Genomic DNA, 21,668 nt, shown 5'->3' with positions numbered 1-21,668 from the left:
CTTAGACAACACTCCTTACCCACTTGCAGACTAGTGGCTTTTCTTCAGTTTTAATTTGAGGTTTTTTTTTTTTTTTTTTTTTGGTTGGTTGGTTGGTTTCTTTTTAATTGATAGATTCTTTAAACTATGCCAGTGTAGTCTCTGGATGAGCAGCATCAATATCACCTGAACACTTGTTAGCAATACAGATTTTCAGGTGAATTCTTGACCTATTGAGTCAGAAACTCTGTTCTGGAGGTCCAGTGATCTCTGTTTAACAAGCCCTCCAAGATGATTCTGAAGCCCACTAAAGTTTGAGAACCACTGCATTACACTGTCAGACTCCTCCCTCTCATTGTTTTGCATCTGGAAGCACACCATGCGTAGAATACAGTTATAACTTAACACAAAATGTAGTTCACTGCCTTTAACTAAACCTGATGGTTTTGTAGTTTCATTAGCACAATGCTACAAACAATTGGGCTACCTATACATTGACCAAGGACATAAGTGATTTTCCTCCCACTTTCCCTTTTTTGGGGGGGAGGAAGCATGGTATTTAAAGGCAGACAAGTCTAATTGCAAGTTCTGATGTATCTCAGCAGGTGGGCGATTTAACCCCTCTAGCTCTTGTGTTCTTCACCTATAAGCATATATTCTTTCAGGTGTTGTTCTGAGTATGAAAAGAGATCAGGGCTAATACTAGGTCATACAGTGAATTAGAAAAAGGTGCCCTCTCTGGGGAAACCAATTAGGAAAAAGCATTCATTTCTTAGGGCTAACATTGCCCATGTCTCTTCTCAGACTTGGCAAAAAGAACCTGAACTGGATTTCAGCCCTGACTTCTGCCTGCTCATCTGGACAGTTTCATCCAAGGTAAGATTGTATGCAGAGTATTTGATTGAAATAATGTACGTAAAGCAGTTGGCATATAGCACTTGCTTTTCATACAGTGTATTACATACATAACACATATTCCACATAAATATTTTTTCTTAGATGTATCAATTATAGTCCAGGGAGAGTAACATATGTAATCATTTGGTTATCAGTAAAGATGCTTAGACTACCTCCTATAGTAAATTTAAAAATAGTTATTTTATTTCTCAATTCTCTGACTCATGGACCAAATTAAGAATTTAATTGAAAGCATTTAATTTTATCCTTCATGCAGTATAGATATAGCCTCTACCTGGATCTTTAAAAAACAGAGAGATCTGAAAGAAATCTGCTTGCACATTTGCTACCCAGGTCCTACCCAGGATGACTAGCTGATTAAATAATTTAAATGGGAAACTGGTATTTCAAAATAATAAGACTGAGATACATATGAAATAAGGAGAGTAAGTTCTCTGACACGATATTTTCTAGGTGGTAAAGCCTGATTTCAAATCCTTTCTTGAAGGCAGGGGTCAATGGGGAGAAAAGCCTGGATTTCTGCAAAAGAGGATAAGGACAGAGACCCAAGAATGGGACGAGTAAAGCTTTCTGCTTCGTCACAAGATTACCGAGGATTAATTCCTCTCGGAGTTTTGTATTTAAGAACTTGAGTGTTGTTATCCTCGGAAAGACACATAACCCACCGTAACGTTTAGTTTTCTTAGATTTTGGTATTCACTTTAGCACGACTCATTATCAGTTCCCTGGTATAAGGAGCTGGGATTCTGCCTAACACTTATCATTACATATTAAATCAGCATAATAAAAATGACAGAAGAAAGCATTGGCTTTAAAGGCAACAAATTCTTTTAAGGCTACACTAAATCCTTGTCTATCTATACAGTACTAAGTTACAGTAATGCTACCATAATTAGATGTTATATGAGGAAATGTAACAAGATATTATGTGCCCAAAGTAAAATCCTAACCTAAATAGCATTGTTAAAACGTAACACATGAAATAATATTGGAAATCACTTTTAGAACACTGCTAATGTTACAAGATGTCAGAATCATGCATAATGCAAGAGTGGAACTGCTTACAGAGTTTACACAAGAGAATTTAAACTTGCTTCCATGGACATGAGGAACTGCTCTTTGAAGCATGGGCTCTGATGAGATTCTGCCTGGCTCTAACGATATTCCAAGGGAATGTTCTCGTTCTATCTGATGCATATTTATTTATAGGGTGTTGAATGAAGGAGCATTCATACTACATGGCAGATTGCACCTTCACCATATTTTTCATTAATCACCATTTCTTCAGCATCTTCACCATTGCTTTCTTATTGATCTGTTTTTTGAGCTCCCTTTGTGAATAAACCTACAATCACAAAAATACCCGTAGATCAATGTCAGCAAACGCATTCCTGCAAACACAACCTTTAACTCCTTTTCTCCCTCAACCTTCATTCCATTTCATCTCTTGGGCAAAGGCCTGAAAAAACAGATGATCCTCGTATTATTCCCTGAAGGGCAACAAATCCAGACCTTGCTAGGTTTACAAGGCTGAACATAAAGCCCGTCTCAATGACAATACTTTTTTTCTGCTGCTCAGATTTTAAGTCAAAAGGTCCTTCTTGCTCACTGTAACAATCCCCTGTGCTCTGCGTTAAAGACTATTGATCACATGTTGTTCTTTGTTGCCACATGCAGAGAAATCACCATCTCTGAATACATGAACCAAACACAAACATATTTATCCACACACTAACCTCTCTAATTTGGACATAATTAGAAAAAGGGCTATTTAATTAGTGAAAAGTCTTAAATTATAGATGGCTGATTACTTTTGAGTACATAAAGTAATAGCAGGAAATGACTAACAAAGTGTTGCCAAGTACAGGACCTGCCAGGCCTGTTTTAATGAATAGCTAAAGATCACTGAAATTAGCACATTAATTGTATGCATGTAAATTGCTTCTGCTAAGTGCATTAAAATGTTGTTCTCTTTGTAATCATGTTGAAATTATTTATTTGGTTAGTACACCCTTTTCATAATTATTCATGAAAGACCAAAAAAGTGAACTTCAACATAGTTCCTGCCTGAGTCCGAACACTATCATTTACAAACCTCCACATTTTACTATGCTTGCAAAGGAATCATGACTTAATTTTTAAAAATTCAACATGCACATTTAATAAAGCCTTTCTTCAAGTTACCCATTTCCTTTCTTAGTGTCTTCCTTTCAGTGTCTTGTAGAGGGTAATATCTCAGACTCCAGGTCAAACTCCCTCACTGTGAATCCCTCTCTATCATTTAATAGCTATGTGACTTTGGGCACATTGCTAAATAACTCTGAACCTCAATTTTCTCATCTGCCCTACAGGATTGTTGTGAGGATTAAATGAAATGATGTTTTGAAAAGTATTCTTAAACTTCTATGATGATAAAATTCACCTGGGGCACTTGTTAAACCCAACTTTCCCAGGCTCCTTGTTCAACTACCCCAGGTGATTTTTTCCTCTGGGAAACAGTTTGGAAGCACCTGACTCATAGCAGCTTCTCTTCTGTCATATACTGTATACTGTATATTGCATTCGTGAGCCAAGAAAAACAAAGGAAAAATAAATGGAAGATATAAGGAACCAGAAAAGTCATCACAGTGTCCCTGCCAGCTTTTCCTTAAATGTGTCCAGGGCAGAGGCATTCACTCTCTTATAGAGAGTACTTTTCTCCACATTTGAACGGTTCCATTGGTTCAAAAGACAAATCTCTTATTGTGCAGGAACCTGTGTCTTTTGAAGTTTTATTCATTGTTCTTGCCTGATATTTGGAGCAATGTGGAACGAGTCGGCTTGTCTGTCCATTTGACAGCCATTCAAACATTAGAAGAACTCTCTTATCTCCTCTTGATCTTCTCTTTCCAGGCTAAATATACCAAATTCCTTCATCCATTATTGGTGATAGAACATGGTTTCTATAGTTCTCACAGTCTTGATCACCCTCCTCTGGAGCCAACTCGAGATTGTCAATTTTCCACTTAAAATATGCTTTGTGACAGAGTTGGACAGAATACCATACATTTCTGAACAAGATAGAATATAGGCAAACCACAGTTCTCTTAAAGATGCTTAAAATAAATTAGTTGAAAAGAATGATGTGCTTACAATAAAAGTTTCTGACCCCAGTTCTTTGGCTTACTGTGTGAGCGCGGACCAGTCATTTAACATTTCCAGAATCTTAAAGACCTTGTCTCTGAAACTGGGATAGCAATATTTCTCTGCCTACACACAGATCTCATAGGGTCGTTCAGAGAGTAAGACAGAAAACAAAGTGGCTTGAATGATTATGTACTACTTTTATCACCAAGTCAACATTAAAACTGTATTCAAAATAATAAATAGTTATTAAAAACTAAGATATAATTTAAATACTGTTTTCTCCCTGTAAACTTTATGTTAAAAGTTTCTGAATTTGTATTTTCCAAAGTATGAAGCCTCCACATTTCAGTAATGATGCGGAGGAGATTCCAGCCAGATTTTTAAAATCTCTGAATTTGTTGTTAAAAGATAGATTGTTGTCTAATCAGGTTACTTTGTGCTATATTTGTGCAACCAAGTCTTTGAACTGAAATTCCAAACTTAAAAAAAAAAAAAGCCTTATGTGCTTCTAGGATGAGGGTCTATAGTCAGGACCCTGGACTTTACTATAAAATCATAAAGACCCACCTGTTAGATCTGAAGAGAGAATTGGACACCACCCTCACCTCTTGTGACTTTTCTGGAGTTCTCTTCAGGAAGGAAAGTGAAGTTTGCAGAAATGTCCTATTTCTTAATTGATTTCAGAGATTTTTATTAACAGGATTTTCCTCTTTTTACTTTTCCTGTTGATGTGTTCTCAAGGTAAAGTTTAACATAAATGAGAAGTAACTCTGTCTTTCTTATAAAATATTTGGACTTAGATTAACGGGAGAAATAAAGTCATTATAAGTATGAAGATAGCCTTGCTGATGTTTTAAAATAATATTTAATTGTACAAACATGTGTTTTATATTTAATGATGAGAGAAAAAAGCAGGATACAAATCTATACATATATGGCATGATAACAGGTATGCAAAATATTTGTATGTTTGTGAATACTTATGTTCGTAGAAAAACGAAGAACACTAGAAGGAAATAAACCAAAATATTAGAAGTGATTATCACCGGTTAGTGAGCTTACAGGTTTTCTTCTCTTTATACTTCCCTATATTTTATAAATTGCCTACAATGTGCATGTATTATTTTTATAATCATAAAAAAGGTAGCAAGAAAGTGAAAGAGCTTTGCTGCTAGGTGAAAAGTTGGTGTTTGTATTAGAAACACAATTTCATGAATACATTTTTCACTAGTGCCAACTCCGGAAGCTGGGAAAAAGACCTTCTCTTATTCTTCCCCCCATTTCACTTCATCTGACATGTAGGAGTTTCTTTTAATGATAGATTTCACTGAGGGAAAGGCACCTGGGGTAAAAATCAAGGGAGATTGCCTTACACTGTGACAAAATCTTTAGAACCGCCTTTCTGTCTGGGCCATCAAACAGACTGAAAAAGGTGTAAATCCTTTCTGTTTTTTAAAGTAATTTTTAAGGAGACTTCCTACACATTGAGATACACATTTAATATTTTTAAACCTCTGGCCTATTTCCAAATAGGATTATCACTTCCACATTAATATTTCTGGTCTTTTATATATATTTAGGACGTCAGGGCATTGGTACCTGCCCACTAGACTGAAAACTCCATGACCCTAGGAACCATGTTTCTTTGCTTGTTTGTCTGTAATTAATCTTTGTATCCTCGGCATCTAGCCTATGGCCTGATAACTTACTAAGTGCCAACAGAACAAGGTGGAAGCAAGCCCTTCAGCCAACTGACCAGGATACAGAACAAAGCTCTTTTCCCTTCTCCCTGAGGTGTCAGTACCCTGATGGACAGAGAAAACCTGAAGGACAAACCTGGTCAAAATGGAACCGAGTAGATCCTGCCAAAATATGGGCAAATAGGGGAGGAGCAGGTAGAGGAAGCCTGAGGAATCTGGCTGGAATCTCCTGCACGTCGTTACTGAAGTATGAAGGCTTCATACTTTGGACAATACGTAGCAAAGAACATTGGTAAAGGTCTCTAGCTTGTTCTCCCCTCCCCACTTTTTAATTGAAAGGGATGGATTACAGATGACTGTAAATTTACTCTAAAATGTTTCAGAAAGGGTTGGGACAGGGCCCAGGCTGACAAAGTGACAAATGTCTGTGTCAGTAGGCCCCACATCTGCAAGAAATGGAGACAGGGACTTTGGCATACAATATGAATGACCAGAACAGGTGAACAAAGCAAAGAGGGGCCAGGTCTTGGGAACAATCAGCTTAATGTGACTTCAGATAGACCCCCCTGTTATTGAGTGAAACTCTGTAAACTTAGGACAGAGGTCAGGAATGGCCTTTGGGTTTGGGGTGAGGGGAAGGGCAGACGTATGTCAAGTAGCTAAGAAAAGCTGTTGGGACATTTGGCTTGAGGAGGCTGAGAGAAGAGGTGGATGGTGTGACATGGTGCTAAGAGGCCTTAGCTGGCTGACCTGAAATAATAAAGCAAGCCACCTTTATTATGATGATGATGATTTAATATTTATTATTATTCCTCTCTTTTGAGGGAAAGCAAGAAAAGACAACTTGGTAACCACCACATACATTCAATTTGCTGACATGCATATAACATGTGTTCAAAGACTTCCCTTCATGCAGTAAAGCTGTGGAGATTCTTATGTCTTCAGTTACTGGTTGGAGTGTGTGAGGATCCAAATGGCTCATTATGAAAAAGAACATTATGGAGAGCTGAGTTCCTAAAGCTGGAGTTTCAAGAGAAATACCACTTTTGTTCCCTAGTAGTGACAGAAGGAGCAAGCGTTTGAGGTGCAACTTTAACAGGCCTTAGGGAGTCAGCGCCTTTACCTAAAGTAGTGCCTCAAATGGTAAGAGTTTATAATGCAGGGAGAAACTTGAGAAAAATATGAATAGAGGCTTCTGAACCTCTTCTACCTGGATAATCTCAACAGCTCCATGTTAAGGCTGTATGTGGTTTTCAAGAGATTCTCTATCATCTCTGGAGAGACTTGGACACAGGAGGGCCAAATTATCCTTATTCAATGCCTAATCTATTCCAGGCATTAGGAATCCTTTTGAACTAAAGTCACCAAACAGCAGCTTTGTGCTAGTCAAGCCAGATCTTTGAAATCTCAGCCTTCTGTCCTGGATCATTTCCCTCCCTGGAGCTGGCTGTAAATCTGTCACTCTCCTTCTACCAGATCCTACCCACTGTCTCTAGATTAGCTTTCTCAAAACACTGTTTTCATCATATTGCTTTATTTTCCCCTTCTGCAGTAAGTAAACTTTAATGGCTTCTTATGGAGCATTGGGTCTCAAGATGTTCTTGAACCAGTCCCATGAGCATTACCTGGAAAGTTGTGAGAAATGTAAATTTTGGGGCCCTACCCCAGACCTACTGCACACCTGTAATCCCAGCACTTTGGGAGGCCAAGGTGGGTGGATCACGAGGTCAGGAGATGTAGACCATCCTGACTAATATGGTGAACCCTTGTCTGTACTTAAGAATACAAAAAAAGAGCCTGGTGTGGTGGCACACGCCTGTAGTCCTAGCTACTTGGGAGGCTGAGGCAGGAGAATCACTTGAACCTGGGAGGTGGAGGTTGCAGTGAGCCGAGATCGGGCCGCTGCACTCCAGTCTTGGGGAGAGAGCAAGACTCCATCTCAAAAAAAAAAAAAAAATTTTGCTGGTAGGGCCCAGTGATTTGTTTAACAAACCCAGCTGTGTACTAGAGTTTGAGAACCACTGCCGTAGAGAGCTCTTCAACTTAATATTCAAAGCACTCTCCTCTCTGCTGTCTTACAACACTTGCCTCTTGTATTGCCAATTGTATGGCACTTATTCATCCTGTCATATGTTATTATTATTTTGTTTGTATAATCTGATGTCACCTTCAGAATTATAAACTTCTTGAGGTATTGGTCTGTGTGTTTTCTTAACTATAAAATCATAAAGCTAGAAAGGACTTGGAAAAGCAACCCCTGAATTTTGCAAACTTTTGAACAGTACTATGCATATAGTGGACATTCAATTAACATTTGTTGAATGAAATAACATGCCCACAGAGGCCCCTGAGGTGAATTGAGACTGCCGAGACTTCAGTGTCATCATCTTAATTTAGATCATTGCTTTGGACACCCTCCAAGGGTTTGCGAATACCTGGGGAAAGCCTTGGATGCCATTGCCAGCTTTTCCCTCATGGTCTTTGCATGGGCTTTGGAATTTTCTTACTGAATGCAAGGCAGTGTGGTGGTTTGAGATACAAATAGCAGAGCATTTGAATTGAGAAGAAAATACAAACAAAAGCAACATTGGTGTTTTTATCTTATTGCTGCTTTGAGACTGGACATGAAGTATGAATCCATCATACACAAGAAATATATCTTGCCTGGATATCTAAAGCATAAATAAAAATTAATTGCAGCATGCAGCTGTTAATTATCAGGCTTTGGAGCATTCCAGAAGCAGTTGCTCATGAATACTTATTCAGCTAAATATCACTTGCTCATTAGGACATGCCAACGTTGGCTCTGAAGATACTTGCCAGTTGTTGATTCTTGTTGCTTCTGTATAGTCTAGGGGTCTAGGCTGCCAGTGGTCTGGCTGTTACATTTTAGGGGTAGGCCGTCACAACAGAAATGGGCATGTATGGCTTATGAAACTAATCCTTCTTCATCTTATGAGTGTTCATACCAAAAGAGGAGATCCTTGACTTCCAAGGAGGGCTATGTGGTTATTCTTCTCCAAAATGAATTGAGCCACGGGTATGACAGACATTTTGTGTGTGCATGCCACTTTGTGGAAGGCAGTAACACATAGTGGTGTGCTAAATACATTAATAACTTTGATATTGCATTTTTATTATTAGGGTTCAATGCTTTAGGGCCCCATTAGAAGATGTTGCTCTCAGAAGAATGAAAAAACTTGAAAAATGTATTTATTGTTTTTTAGAGAGAAGACAGAGCCAAAAGACGTCTTTGTATTTCAGAGATGAGAAGAAATTCAGAAAGGCGATTCATTTTCATAGGTTAAATTTATACACTAATGAAAAGGAGAGAAAAATAGGAAAAGGGTTACTTTTATTTTTCATCTTCTGTGGACAGTGGACTGAGCAGCAGAAATAACCTATCTTGTTAGTATAGGTCAAATTCATTAAAACAAACGTACATGAATTTTCTTGATTATATGTTCAACTGTTGTACTGAGATTTGATTTAAATAAGAGTGCTGCTACTTGTTGCTTAGAAAGTTTCAGGGTAATTATATTGATTACAAAATTGGAACTATGGGCCTGGTTTTCCTGATCTTGTCATTGTCAAGTCCTTCCTAGTTTCCAGTCTCTGCAGACCTCTGCTTACCATGACTTCAGCCTGTTCACTCAGCCTTCTAAGCTCCCTGTGGCCAGGCTTTACCTGGGAGAGGAGGCATTTAAGGAGTTCCAATCTAACACTTGTTCCTTAGCATCAAGTTAGTTTGGCTTCTGGTCTGCCGTTGGCTTTTGCTGTAATTTCTAGAGTCATGTATGTCTCTCATTCCTTGGATTCAGTGTCTACCTTATGCTGAAGTTCTCATACCTGCATTCTTCTCCCATTACCCAGAATTGAGTTCCTGTTTTAAGAGTTTGCCAGGTCCGCCCAGGTCCTCTGAGAACACCTAAGACCCAACATTACATTTGCTGTTCTTTCTCTCAGCCACCGGGGTCCAGCTCCTGCTCCACAGTCTGACTGTGGCTCTACTATTGTAGATAAGGCTTTCTGATGCTGCCTGCCTAAATTTTGGGACACGTTTAGCTGCTTCTTGGCACCAAGCCGTGCTTTCGTATTGAGTGAACTTCTGCTCTTTCATGTTTGCCTCCTGTTACCAATTTCCTGGCTGCATTATCAATCCTTGTGTTCTGCCATATTCTTCAGATACTTTGTTCTGCTTGCCAGACTGGACATCCTCCCAGCACCTGCAACTGAGCCATCCCCTCTGATGGGTAGGTCTAGTTTCAGGTCCCAGTTTCTTCCCTCGTGACCTGACCCGGCAGGTGTCTGGTTTACCAAATTCAACAAATGTAAAACATGCCCTTCTAAATGTTTGTTTTAAATACAATCATTTAATCATTTGTGTTTCAATTAGGTTTACATTTAAAGAATTACTCCCATACTTTTTATTACTCTATGTAGATTGTGGAAATTGTTGCCTTTCCCTATCTGCAGTTCTTTTAAGTAGTAACATGCAAATGAACCTCACTTTTAATTGAAATTCTGAGAAAAGTTCTTAGGGTAACTTTACATTTAAGGGTGCTTTAATTTGAGTGAATTGTGCCTATTTATGGCCTGATGTCCAAGGCAGAAACCCTGGGCCTAATTATTGTACTTATTTACCACTCTCAATTATATTCTAGATATGAGGAGTTGAAGAGCAAGAAAAGAAAAAGCAAAGCAAATATATGTGTGCATGAGTGAGGGTGTGTGTGTGTGTGTGTGTGTGTGTGTGTGTGTGTGTCTTATGTTGAGACTGAAGGGAAGGTAAGGGCAGGGGAAAGCACCTCTGTTCACTTGACAAATGTAAAAGGGATCCCTGTTAATATAACCCTATCACTGATGTGAGCACTTATTATAGTGTTTCAGGCAGTGCGCTAATAAGAACTGGGGTTACTTCATTTAAGTCCAATTAAATAGTTACTAATTTTATTCCTACTTCACATGTGGGAAAGCTGAGGTTCGGAGAGGTTAATTTACCTGAGTTCACACAGAAAATAATTGCTGAATCAGGAATTTGGACCCCTTTGGTGTGACTCTAAATTTGAGTCATTCAGATTATACTGCTTTCCTCTTCTTTAGTATGATGTTTCCAGATTATTCTTGTGTAACCTGAGAAGTGATCGGGAACATGGAGGAAAATAAGTGACACTAACTAGTTATAGTAACATTTACTAGTTAAATTCTCTAAGGGTTTTTGCATACAGTATCTGCTTTATTTTCAGAAAATAATAAAGTGAATGATATTGTCTTCATTTAGGAGGTCAAAACAGAGACTCAGAAACATTAAATAGCTCCATATTGTTGTGTGTAGCTGTAGTTTCTTCATTTGACTCTTGTTTACTATTCCTCTGTGAAAGTTTGCTACAGTATCCTGACAATGGACATCTGATTTTTCTCCAGGTTTTTGCTATTGTAATAATACCACTATGAACATTGATATGAATACTTCTAGTGCATATTTTGCAAAATTTTTTCTCACCTACACACCTTAGAGTATGTGTGTTTAAAATGCTAATTTAAAGCAATAAATTAAAAAAGAGGGCCATGCATGGACCAGTGGCCAGAGGGTGTCATAAACCAGTGATTTTGATTAAACAAATTCTATGAACTAAGGTAAAAAATAAATATCTGTAAACCTGAGACCTCATTTTTCTCCCCAAAGAGCAATCACCTGACTTGGTGACTTATCTAGGGCAACAAAATGGTAGAGCTGGTTCTAACCCCCAGTTCTGTAATTACAGACAATTCTTAGGCCTGTCTCACTTTAACACATGAACATTATTCTCTCTATTCTACCTGGGTGCCCTGAGAACTATAAACTTCACAGGTTCAGAGGAGAGATTACACACCACTGAGTTGCCAGTCTGTTTTTGAGAAGAGATTTGGTTTTGAGAAATTACTCCAGAGTGTTTATGTTGCTTCACCTGTGGGCCTGTGTGCTGTTAAGCTTGAAATGAAAAGAATGACTCTGTGGTTTAGTTTTATGAAGGAACCAAAGCCATAGAGTTATGATCCAGTGCATATAACATTGAAGGATCACAATTTAAAGTCCAATAATTCTTGCCATTTGTCTTCACAAGAGGATCTCAAAGAGTTTTATGAGAAATTATAGACTAAGAATTTGGGAGAGTTATGTTCAATTTATGGTTAAAAAAGGAAGTGCTAAAGTTTTCTGGAATGCTTCAAGGCTGTCATTAGAAAAGGCATGAAGAGAGCCTAGGATCATTGACTCCTGGCAGGATTAAATGCAACCAAACAATTCAGTGATTCTGAATGACTTCAGCTTTCTTTGAGTGGCAATTTTGCTTTTCTTGGGGCCCTACTAATTGAAGGAAAGCATAGAGGAGCCAGAGTAAATTGGTTCTTCAGAACCTTGAAGAAATATTGTGGTGGTCATATTAATACAGCTTTTGTAATGTATTCTCTTTCTAATTGTTTTTTTTTCTCTCTCTTTATTGGGAATTTTAAGGACTGCAATGGCATGAGCCAACAGAGATTTTTAAATAGCACAAAAACAAATGGTTATTCTAAATTATATTTGGAAGAAACTCTACTTGAGGTATTTAAGTTAGTAAATAAAGAAACCAAATTAATATAGGCTATTTTAAGAATAAATATGGAATGCTATAAAACTTTGGTGATCTGTATACTTTCTGGTGGCTGGCCAATAGAATTTTTAATTGAATTACCACAGAAAATTCAGCGCAAAATATTATCAGATTTAACCACTCACTCAGTACATTATTTGTTACTGTTTTATTAGGCTAAATCAAAGGTTATAGCATCTCATCTTCTGCATTGATTTTCAGTTCAGAGGGATAAAGTTTTAAGCAAGGACTTAATAAAAGGATAATACTCAATTATTTTATTTAGAAAAGTAAAACTATTTTATGACTATTTTATATGTGCATTCCTAGCCTTTAAATAGTTAGACAACTTCATTGACATTCATATTCTGGAGCTTTGTAACTAGTCTGAGGTTGAACCTGGGAGGGGAGGTGCTGGGTGCAGAGGTCCTCATGGAGAAAAGACCTGCTGGCAAATCCAATGTCAAACATACCCACATTTCAGGCATATAGCCTTTGGCTATATTCTCTGAAAAGCCCCAAGATGGTGGACAGCTTGGCTGGAGTTTACAAAATTCCCCAGATAATCATTTCAGAATCCATGCATCTTACATTGTACTTACATTGGTCATTGTAAGTGGTTAGAAATTCCTCTTTTTTTACTTATTTTGTGTCAGTGTGCCTCATCTTGCAGCTGTTCTCAGAGTGCAGTCTCTAGACCAGTAGCATTACCCAGGAACTTGTTAGAAATTCAAATTCTCAGATTTTTGTTGGCTGCATACATGTCTTCTTTGGCGAAGTGTCTGTTCATATCCTTCACCCACTTTTCGATGGGGTCATTTGTTTTTTTCTTGTAAATTTGTTTAAGTTCCCTGCAAATTCTGGATATTAGACCTTTATCAGATAGGTAGATTGCAAAAATTTTCTTCCCTTCTGTAGGTTGCCATTTCACTCTGATGATAGTTTCTTTTGCTGTGCAGAAGCTCTTTAGTTTAATTAGATCTCATTTGTCAATGTTGGTTATTGTCGCAATTGCTTTTGGTGTTTTAGTCATGAAGTCTTTGGTCATGCCTATGTCCTGAATAGTATTGTCTAGGTTTTCTTCCAGGGTTTCTATGGTTTTGAGTTTTACATTTAAGTCTTCAATCCATCTTGAGTTAATTTTTGTATAAGGAGTAAGAAAGGGGTCCAGTTTCTGTTTTCTGCATATGGCTCGTCATCACTGGTCATTAGAGAAAGCAAATCAAAACCACAATGAGATATCATCTCATGCCAGTCAGAATGATGATTATTAAAAGTAAGGAAACAATAGATGATGGCGAGGCTGTGGAGAAATAGAAACACTTTACACTGTTGGTGGGAGTGTAAATTAGTTCAACCATTATGGAAGACAGTGTGGCAATTCTTCAAGGACCTAGAACCAGAAATACCATTTGACCTAGCAATCCCATTACTAGGTATATGTGCAAAGGATTATAAATCATTCTACTATAAAGACACATGTACACATATGTTTATTGCAGCACTATTTACAATAGCAAAGACTTGGAACCATCCCAAATGCCCATCAATGATGGACTGGATAAATAAAATATGGCACATATAAACCATGGAATACTATGCAGCCATAAAAAAAAGAATGTGATCATGTCCTTTGCAGGGACATGGATGAAGTTGGAAGTCATCATTCTCAGCAAACTAACACAAGAACAGAAAACCAAACACCACATGTTCTCACTCATAAGTGGGAGTTGAACAATGAAAACACATGGACACAGGGAGGGGAACATCACACACCGGGGCCTCTCGGAGGGTGGAGGGCAAGGTGTGGGAGAGCATTAGGGCAAATACCTAATGCATGCAGGGCTTAAAACCTAGATGATGGGTTTATAGGTGCAGCAACCACCATGGCACATGTATACTTATATAACAAACCTGCACATTCTGCACATGTATCCCAGAACTTAAAGTAAAAGAAAAAATCAAAACAAACAATCAAAAAGAAATGCAAATTTTATTGGATCAGGACCTACAGAATCAGAAACACTAGGGATGGAGCCCAATGATGTGTTTTAAAAGCCCTCCATGTGATTCTGATGTCTGCTACATTATAAAACAACTATTTAAATTATGCTGATGAGTGTAAGTTTTTTGATAACCATCTTGAAGAGCTCCTATTCCAGTGTCTGATTCATGGTAGACTCTCAGTGTTACCCTGAAAATGGAAGATGCACTTAATTTGTAATGCAACAGTCTGTGATGTTTACTATTATATTTTAGTGTCTCTCTCTCTCTCTCTCTCTCTCTATATATATATATATATATATTTTTTTTTTTTTTTAACTGTCTACTCAGGAATGAATAGTTGTCCTCACAGATTATTCATTTTCTTTTCCTTTGAGACTAGCTTTTCAGCTTTTCATTTAATATGAAAAAGGTCATCTTCAAAGAAAATGGTTGTTTGATGCTTCAGTTATTTAATTCTCTAACGAGTCACTGAGTAGCAGAGTTGGTTCATGCCAATCATTTCTTTCCCATTAAAGAAGGAAAATCACTTCATTGTCAATAATGATTAGTGAATTTTTCCTCTAGTCTCTACTTCAGTACCATTCAAAACTTCAGTGGCCAAAAATTTGTTGTTTCAGACTTCTAAGTCGGCTTTGAGTCTGCTTAAGCAGCAAATTCATCCAAGGGCTGTGAACCTCTCAGCTTTGCCTAAGGTAATAGATGAAAATGGGGGAAAAAAAATTCACAAAGAAAGTTGAAGTGCAACAGGTTTGGGGAGACAAATGGACTCAGATTATGATGTGAATTCATATGTTTTATACACCCAATTATTTCTAATGTGTGAAATCCAGGGAAATTATGTGCTCCAGACTCAGCGAGATTCATGTAGTACAAACCTCTTTTGCATCTTGTCAGGTAAAAGATCCATGTGGTTTGAATAGCATCCTTGCATGTCAGTACATCTAGTCCTTGGGGAAGAGGTTCCTCAGGATAGGGACACCAAACAATGGGTGTGTGTTCTCTGGGGATGAGATAGCTGATTCTGGGTTAAAAACTGAAAACCCAGGGATCATTGAGATTTCAGGGAGGCTCCACATGGACCAGCATAGGGAGGTAGGGATGGCCATAGCATGCTGAGAGTCTACCAGGAATACAGAGAAATCTGGTAAGGCAGGAAGGAAGTGGACCTGCAGGGGAGCCAGGGGTCTGAATGACCAAAGACCTCCTTAGGCAGCATTCCTTATTCATCTGATTCTAATAGGTAGGTGGGTAGAATAATGCTTCTAGGATAGAATTGGACTGAGTGGTGTTAGCCACTACCTGAGCAGCTCTTTTCTGAGTACCTAACCAGACCTATTCAGCTTTGTCCTCAGAAAGAGGCCCAGATAAAGGGGAGAATTCGTCCCTAGAGCCCAGGTTCTGGGAGGCAGTCTATAAAAATTTGCATTTTGAAGTCCACAAACATTGACTGAATGCCCTCCTGGTGCCAAGCACCATGGAGATGCTAGGGATCAAGTAATTAGAGAGTTCCTGCCCTCAGGGAACTCCAGGCCTTATGAAGGTGATAGATATTTAAACACCTTATTATAATTCAGTCGAATGGTATCTTTAGGGACAGAATGTTATGCAAGAATATAAATCAATTTTTTTCTGCCTGAAGAAGTCAGCTAAGTTTTCTTAGAAATGATAATATAGGTAGGCCAGGTAGTGAAGCGGGGCAAGGACATGGCAGGTAAAAGGATGAATGTTTAAAGAAGTATGGTGCTCTCAGGAAATGGCAAGCTGTCTGTTTCTGCAGCAGCATAAGATACCTGAGGGTGAGTGGTAGAGTTGAAGTTGGACAGATGGCATGGAATCAGATCATCAAGGACCTGCAGGGAGCAGAGCTTTAGTCAGAGGAGTCACATGATCAGATTTCTTTTAGAAAGATACATTCTAGCTCTTTTATGGAGGGTGGATTCCAGAGAACAGAGGCCAGACTCAGAGTAGAACCTTGTAAAAGTACGCTTGAAGCATGATGCAGGCCTAACTCAGGGCTATTGCTAAGCTGATGGAGAAGCCAGGTTGACTTTTTGAAGCTTGAATTTGTTATGTTGACTCCCTTTTTAGTCCTATCTCCACCTCTTTGGGGGCTTCTGTGGTTGACGCTCTTATAGTTGCTCTTTATAGAGGGAACAGAGAGAAGGTGGGCCAGCATTCTCTCATATTACATGGGCCTTTTTCCCTCTCAGAGATTTTACCAAACTTTCCTCACAGTGTTAAACTAAACCCAATTACTAATATAAAGAATTTCATGTTAATATATTAGTAAATAAATTCGGTCTTTTGATACCATGTTTTGTGGCAGGTAATTATAACTGAAGTGGCCTACATCAAATGTATTAATTCATTCATGAAACTTTCATTGATATTTGCGATATGAAGGCACTGTTGGCTTCACTGAAGGGTAACAAAAAAGCACTGAATATCATCCTCTGGCAGAAATTGCCAGGCCTGCTTTATTCTCTATAGCCACAAGCCAAGGAACTTTCTCAAAGCATTTGGTTCATTTATTCACTAATCCTTCAATTTATAAGTCAACAAATATTTGTTCAGCATTTACTATGTGAAGGCAAATTAATGGCATGAGGTGAGGAACACATTAGAGGTGGAGTAAAAATAGAACAGAAAGTTCAAGGTGGACTTCAAAGTTCTCAGAAATTCCCAAATTTAAAAATACTCTCAAGACTTTGGGCAACTTAATCTTTAATACTCTGACGACTTTTGTTATTAAAGAGCATCTTGGTTTAGGAAGTAAAGTTTTAGCTTCTTTGATAACCTAGGAATCATATCTCTGTTTTCATGTTTCTCTGATAGTTACTTGAAACTTTGATCCCTGGACTCTGCAATGTGGAGCCATATTCACAGGTCACAGTAATTTTGAAAGATGAGCAAAGAAAGTATTTTCCATTATCTATCTGTAGGTTTTTCTATTGCTTAAAAAGAAACTAAATAGCATGGTTTTCTAGGCAAGTGTGATAGAAAATGTGGAGCCTAACTCCCCTCCCTCATCTTTTTAAAGGCCAATCTATGAATTTGTTTGAAAATTGTCCAATTTCAGAATTTAGCTAACTAGTTGTTTAAATGACTAAGGGTCATCAGAGAGCATAGAAGTATTATTTGCCCAGGCATATTTTGACCTCTTCTTTGACAGCCCTTCTTTTCATTGAAGAAACATTCTTTCTCATTCTAGTCTCCTGCTCTTTTGTAGAAAGAGAACTTGCTGGGAGTTAGGTGACTTGACTTCTGATCTCAATTTTGTGGCTAACTAGTTGTAGGACTTTAGGCCAGAGGTTGTCAAACTATAGCCTGCAGGCCAAATCTTGACCACCATCTGTTTGGGAAAATAAAGTTTTATTGGTGCACAGCTATGACTATTTGTTTACTCATTGTTTACGAATGCTTTCTTGCTATAATACTGAGATGAATACTTCTGATAATACCATATGGCCCACAGAACCTCCAATATTTACTGTCTGGCCCTTTACAGAAAAGGTTTACCAACCTCATCTTTAGGCAAGTCACTCTATCACTTGAGCCTCATCTTTCCCATTTGTAAAATTTGGGAGTTGGACTAGGTTGTTCCCAGGGCTCATGTCCTCTTTACATTGTTACTCTAGAACTCTTCTTACAGAGCAGTGTCATCTCACGTCAGTCATTTTATACTGGGACATAAACCTATTCATATTTTTATTCATTCAATTTACTAAGCTCCTAATACCAGAGTGGAACACAAAGTCTAAGAGCATCCCTGCCTTTGAGAAACTTATAATCTGGTTAGAAGATATAACTACAAGGTTTCAAACTTAAATTAAAATAGAAGGTAATAAGGGATAACATACCAAATTAAGTGATAATGTTTAAAAGATTTTAGAGGAGAAATATCTTTATGGACTGACATGATTAGGGAAATATCTGTAGGGGAGAGTGAGATTTTGTATTTTTTTACAGTCATCTTCATAGCCCTGTAAAATACTGGATTCAGTGTCCCTGTAAAGCAGTAGTTTTCAAATTTTGGGATGCATAAAAATCACCTGAATTAGTAGGAAAAAAAATGCAAATTCCTTACATCCAGCTTTCAAGATTCCAAGTAGGTCTGGGGTACTGCTTATAAATGAGTATTTTCACAAACACCCTGGATAATTCTGATACACATTCTGATAAGTTGTTAAATATATTACTATCCAGGAATTTATGATGTTTGGTAGAGTTTTAGTGAACTGTGGTTATGTGTGACTAGAAGGAACTCCATTGTCCATGGAGTAAGTACTTCAATGACTTTCTCTTTTTAGGAAATGTGAGATCTCTTCGGCCAAGAAGAACAACCTGAGGACTCTATTTCTGGAGGTAATTGAACTCCTTTAATAAGTTTAGAGGAAAAATCTGAGATCAGTACATCTTTTGTATCTATGATAGCTAAGGATACATCACTTGAAAGATTCACTGTACTTCCTACTTCCTTCAGCATTTGACTCTTGGTCCTTGTGAGCTCCTTGTTCCTGCAAAGTTGGCTGGGGTCACCATAGTCAGTCAAAAAAATCCATCAATGACAGAGATAGGGAATCTCCAATCTCTATCCCAAGATGTGTTCTCGATGACTTAAGCACATCAACAGAAGCTCCGGATGCAGAAGAGAGATTTTATCTATGGGAAAATGACCCTCTGAAAAGAAGTGTGAAATCATCAAAAAAGCCATTGGAGGGGACACCTGAGAGTCATGTGGCTGAAGTTTCACAAGATCCCACCATGCTTCTAGTCCAGAGGAGAAATCTAGACCCACTCCCCGAAAAGTATAGGCATCATAAGAAGGCCACAAGGACAAAAAGAAGGAGGAAGGAGAAAATGGAGGCCCAGTGCCCACCTGTTCCTCCAACACCTTCAACACCACCACAAAGTGAGGAAGATGAGGCTGTAGACAAAAAGCCAACTCTACTCAGTGCCCAGGAAGATAATCCTGACCTTCTCCATGAAGTAGGGGTGGCAAAATCCTGGGATTGTCACTCTTCCATAGGAAAAATAATGACAGCTCTTCACCTGGAGTAGGAAGAATTGGGGGTAAGGTGCTTGAGAAACAAACTGGGATCATTGGTCCCAGATAGAACATACAAGAATTGGTGGCCTGGCACCGTGGCTTATGCCTATAATGCCAGCACTTTGGGAGGCCGAGGCGGGTAGATCACGAGATCAGGAGATTGAGACCATCCTGGCTAACACGGTGAAACTCTGTCTCTACTAAAAATACAAAAAATTAACCGGGCAAGGTGGCGGGCACCTGTAGTCCCAGCTACTCAGGAGGCTGAGGCAGGAGAATTGCTTGAACCCGGGAGGCAGAGCTTGCAGTGAGCTGAGACTGCGCCACTGCACTCCAGCCTGGATGACAGAGCAAGACTCCATCTCAAAAAAAAAAAAAAGGCTTGGCTCAGAGAGTCATGTCCTTTTTCCCTTTTGCACATGGTTGTTGTCTTTGAGGGCTTTGAACTTATTTATTTTACTTACAGGACAGATTACAGTGTCTGCAGGAAGAGGGTTCCAGTGTGATGCATCAGGAATGTCAGATGGAGTCCTGAGAGCTCTCAGTGGCTCAGAAGCCCAGGCCCTCTTCTCCTGCAGTGACATCCTCGGCATAACCACCACTCTGCTTTGGCAGTTTCCTAAGCTGTGTCTGCCAGACCTTCTCAAGGTCTAGAAGCAGAAGGCACCCAGCAGAAAGGGTAACAACCAGGCTGAGGCAGGAGGTGATGCTGAGGTCCTGAGACCTGGCCAGGCAAAATCAGAGCTGAGCCTCAGCAAAACGTGTAGCCACTTGAAATTGATACAGCTTTCCTTTGTGTTTAGTTTTATGGTTCTCTCTGTATGTCATTGTTCCTCTTAATTGAGTTTTTGCCTGTCAAAGAGATAGAGAACTGCTTTTATGCTGAGATCCTCAAGCCAAAACCCACAGTAAAAGCAAAGTAAAACTTTGAGGCTTTCAACTTTTACTCCGTGGTGGAATTACTTCCTACTTCCTTCCCATTAGGTTAAAGGTGTGATTCTCTCTGGAGAAAGTTGTTCCCAAAATTCATGTGTATTTCACTCAGGATTGAAGTGATACAATTTCATCATTTTCGGTAGTGTTTCCTGATACCAGCAACCAAATGGAGACCTTTCATGTCCAACTCCTTTCATTTTCTCTTACCTTCGACTACAGATTCATTTTGTATCCTTCTTCACTATTTTGTTGAAATTCTGCCACTTTTTTTTTTTTTTTGAGACAGAGTCTCGCTCTGTTGCCCAGGCTGGAGTACAGTGTATGATCTTGGCTGACTGCAAGCTCCGCCTCGCAGGTTCAAGCAATTCTCCTGCCTCAGCTTCCCGAGTAGCTGGGACTACAGGTGAGTGCCACCACACCCAGCTAATTTTTGTACTTTTAGTAGAGAGGGGGTTTCACCATGTTGGCCAGAATGGTCTCTATCTCTTGACCTCAGGATCTGCCCGCCTCGGCCTCCCAAAGTGCTGGGATTACAGGCGTGAGCCACCGCGCCTGACCAATTCTGCCACTTTCTAACTTGAATAAGCCTCAGGATGTCCTGGTTGCTACACAGCTATCACTTCCTCCATCTCTAACCAATGTTTGGTTTCTTTTTTGTCACTTGGTAGTAAGGTACCTAGCTCTCCCTTCTGAAATGTACCTTTGGTGTTCTGTAGCCATCTGTATTGAAAGCATAGTCACACAAGGTAATGTTTCTTCCTTGTCATTCTGTAGTCAGACTTTCACAGAATCCTGAGTTCTTCTGAGAATCCTAAAGAAGATAAGTTCTTTAAGAAAAGTTCAAGATCATTTCATTTCCCTCTTGTTCTGGTATGCTACGTTAATCCTTTTCCCAGGATGTAAGAGTTTAAATTAATCTTACACTTTCTTTTGAGGGAGTATGTTTAAGAAGAGTTGAGGAGTTTCCCTGTAGCTTTATTACTTGTTGTTATTTCCTAATTGTCCCAGTTTCCCAATTCATGTAAGAATAATAAATAAAAATGCAAATATAAATAAATGTGCAAAGTATCTGCATAAGAAAGAAATAATATAACTTATTTTCTTTTTTCCTTAGCACTGACTCTGATGATTACTATATGAAAATTGGAAATGTGACCAGTATGTTGGTTCTTTTCATGCCTGGAACAAGGCTTTGTACTGTTGGAAGAATACAGGTTTCAGATAAGGAAAGATCTACACAAGCACTTAGTTTTGAAACTTTTCTGCTCCCATGTGTCTTGACTCCTTACTCACAACCAAGAGAAGGGGAGTTTACATCTCCTCTGATGCATTTGTGAAGGA

The 21,668-nt window shown here is 38.7% G+C and overlaps 1 pseudogene across 1 annotated transcript in view; it reads left to right on the top strand.

Moving 5' to 3' along the window:
* LOC112619252 overlaps nt 1-20,315 on the top strand; it is a 167,681-nt pseudogene extending 147,366 nt beyond the window's left edge. Inside the window, exons 3-4 of the transcript XR_003118198.1 lie at nt 18,652-19,330; nt 19,858-20,315. The product of XR_003118198.1 is annotated as an uncharacterized LOC112619252 (transcript). The remainder of the gene's footprint in view (nt 1-18,651; nt 19,331-19,857) is intronic.
* Nucleotides 20,316-21,668: the final 1,353 nt, after the last annotated feature.

The sequence above is a fragment of the Theropithecus gelada genome, chromosome 2 (genome assembly GCF_003255815.1).
Source record: "Theropithecus gelada isolate Dixy chromosome 2, Tgel_1.0, whole genome shotgun sequence".
Lineage (NCBI taxonomy): Eukaryota > Metazoa > Chordata > Mammalia > Primates > Cercopithecidae > Theropithecus > Theropithecus gelada.
This window is presented reverse-complemented; position numbering and strand designations above follow the sequence as displayed.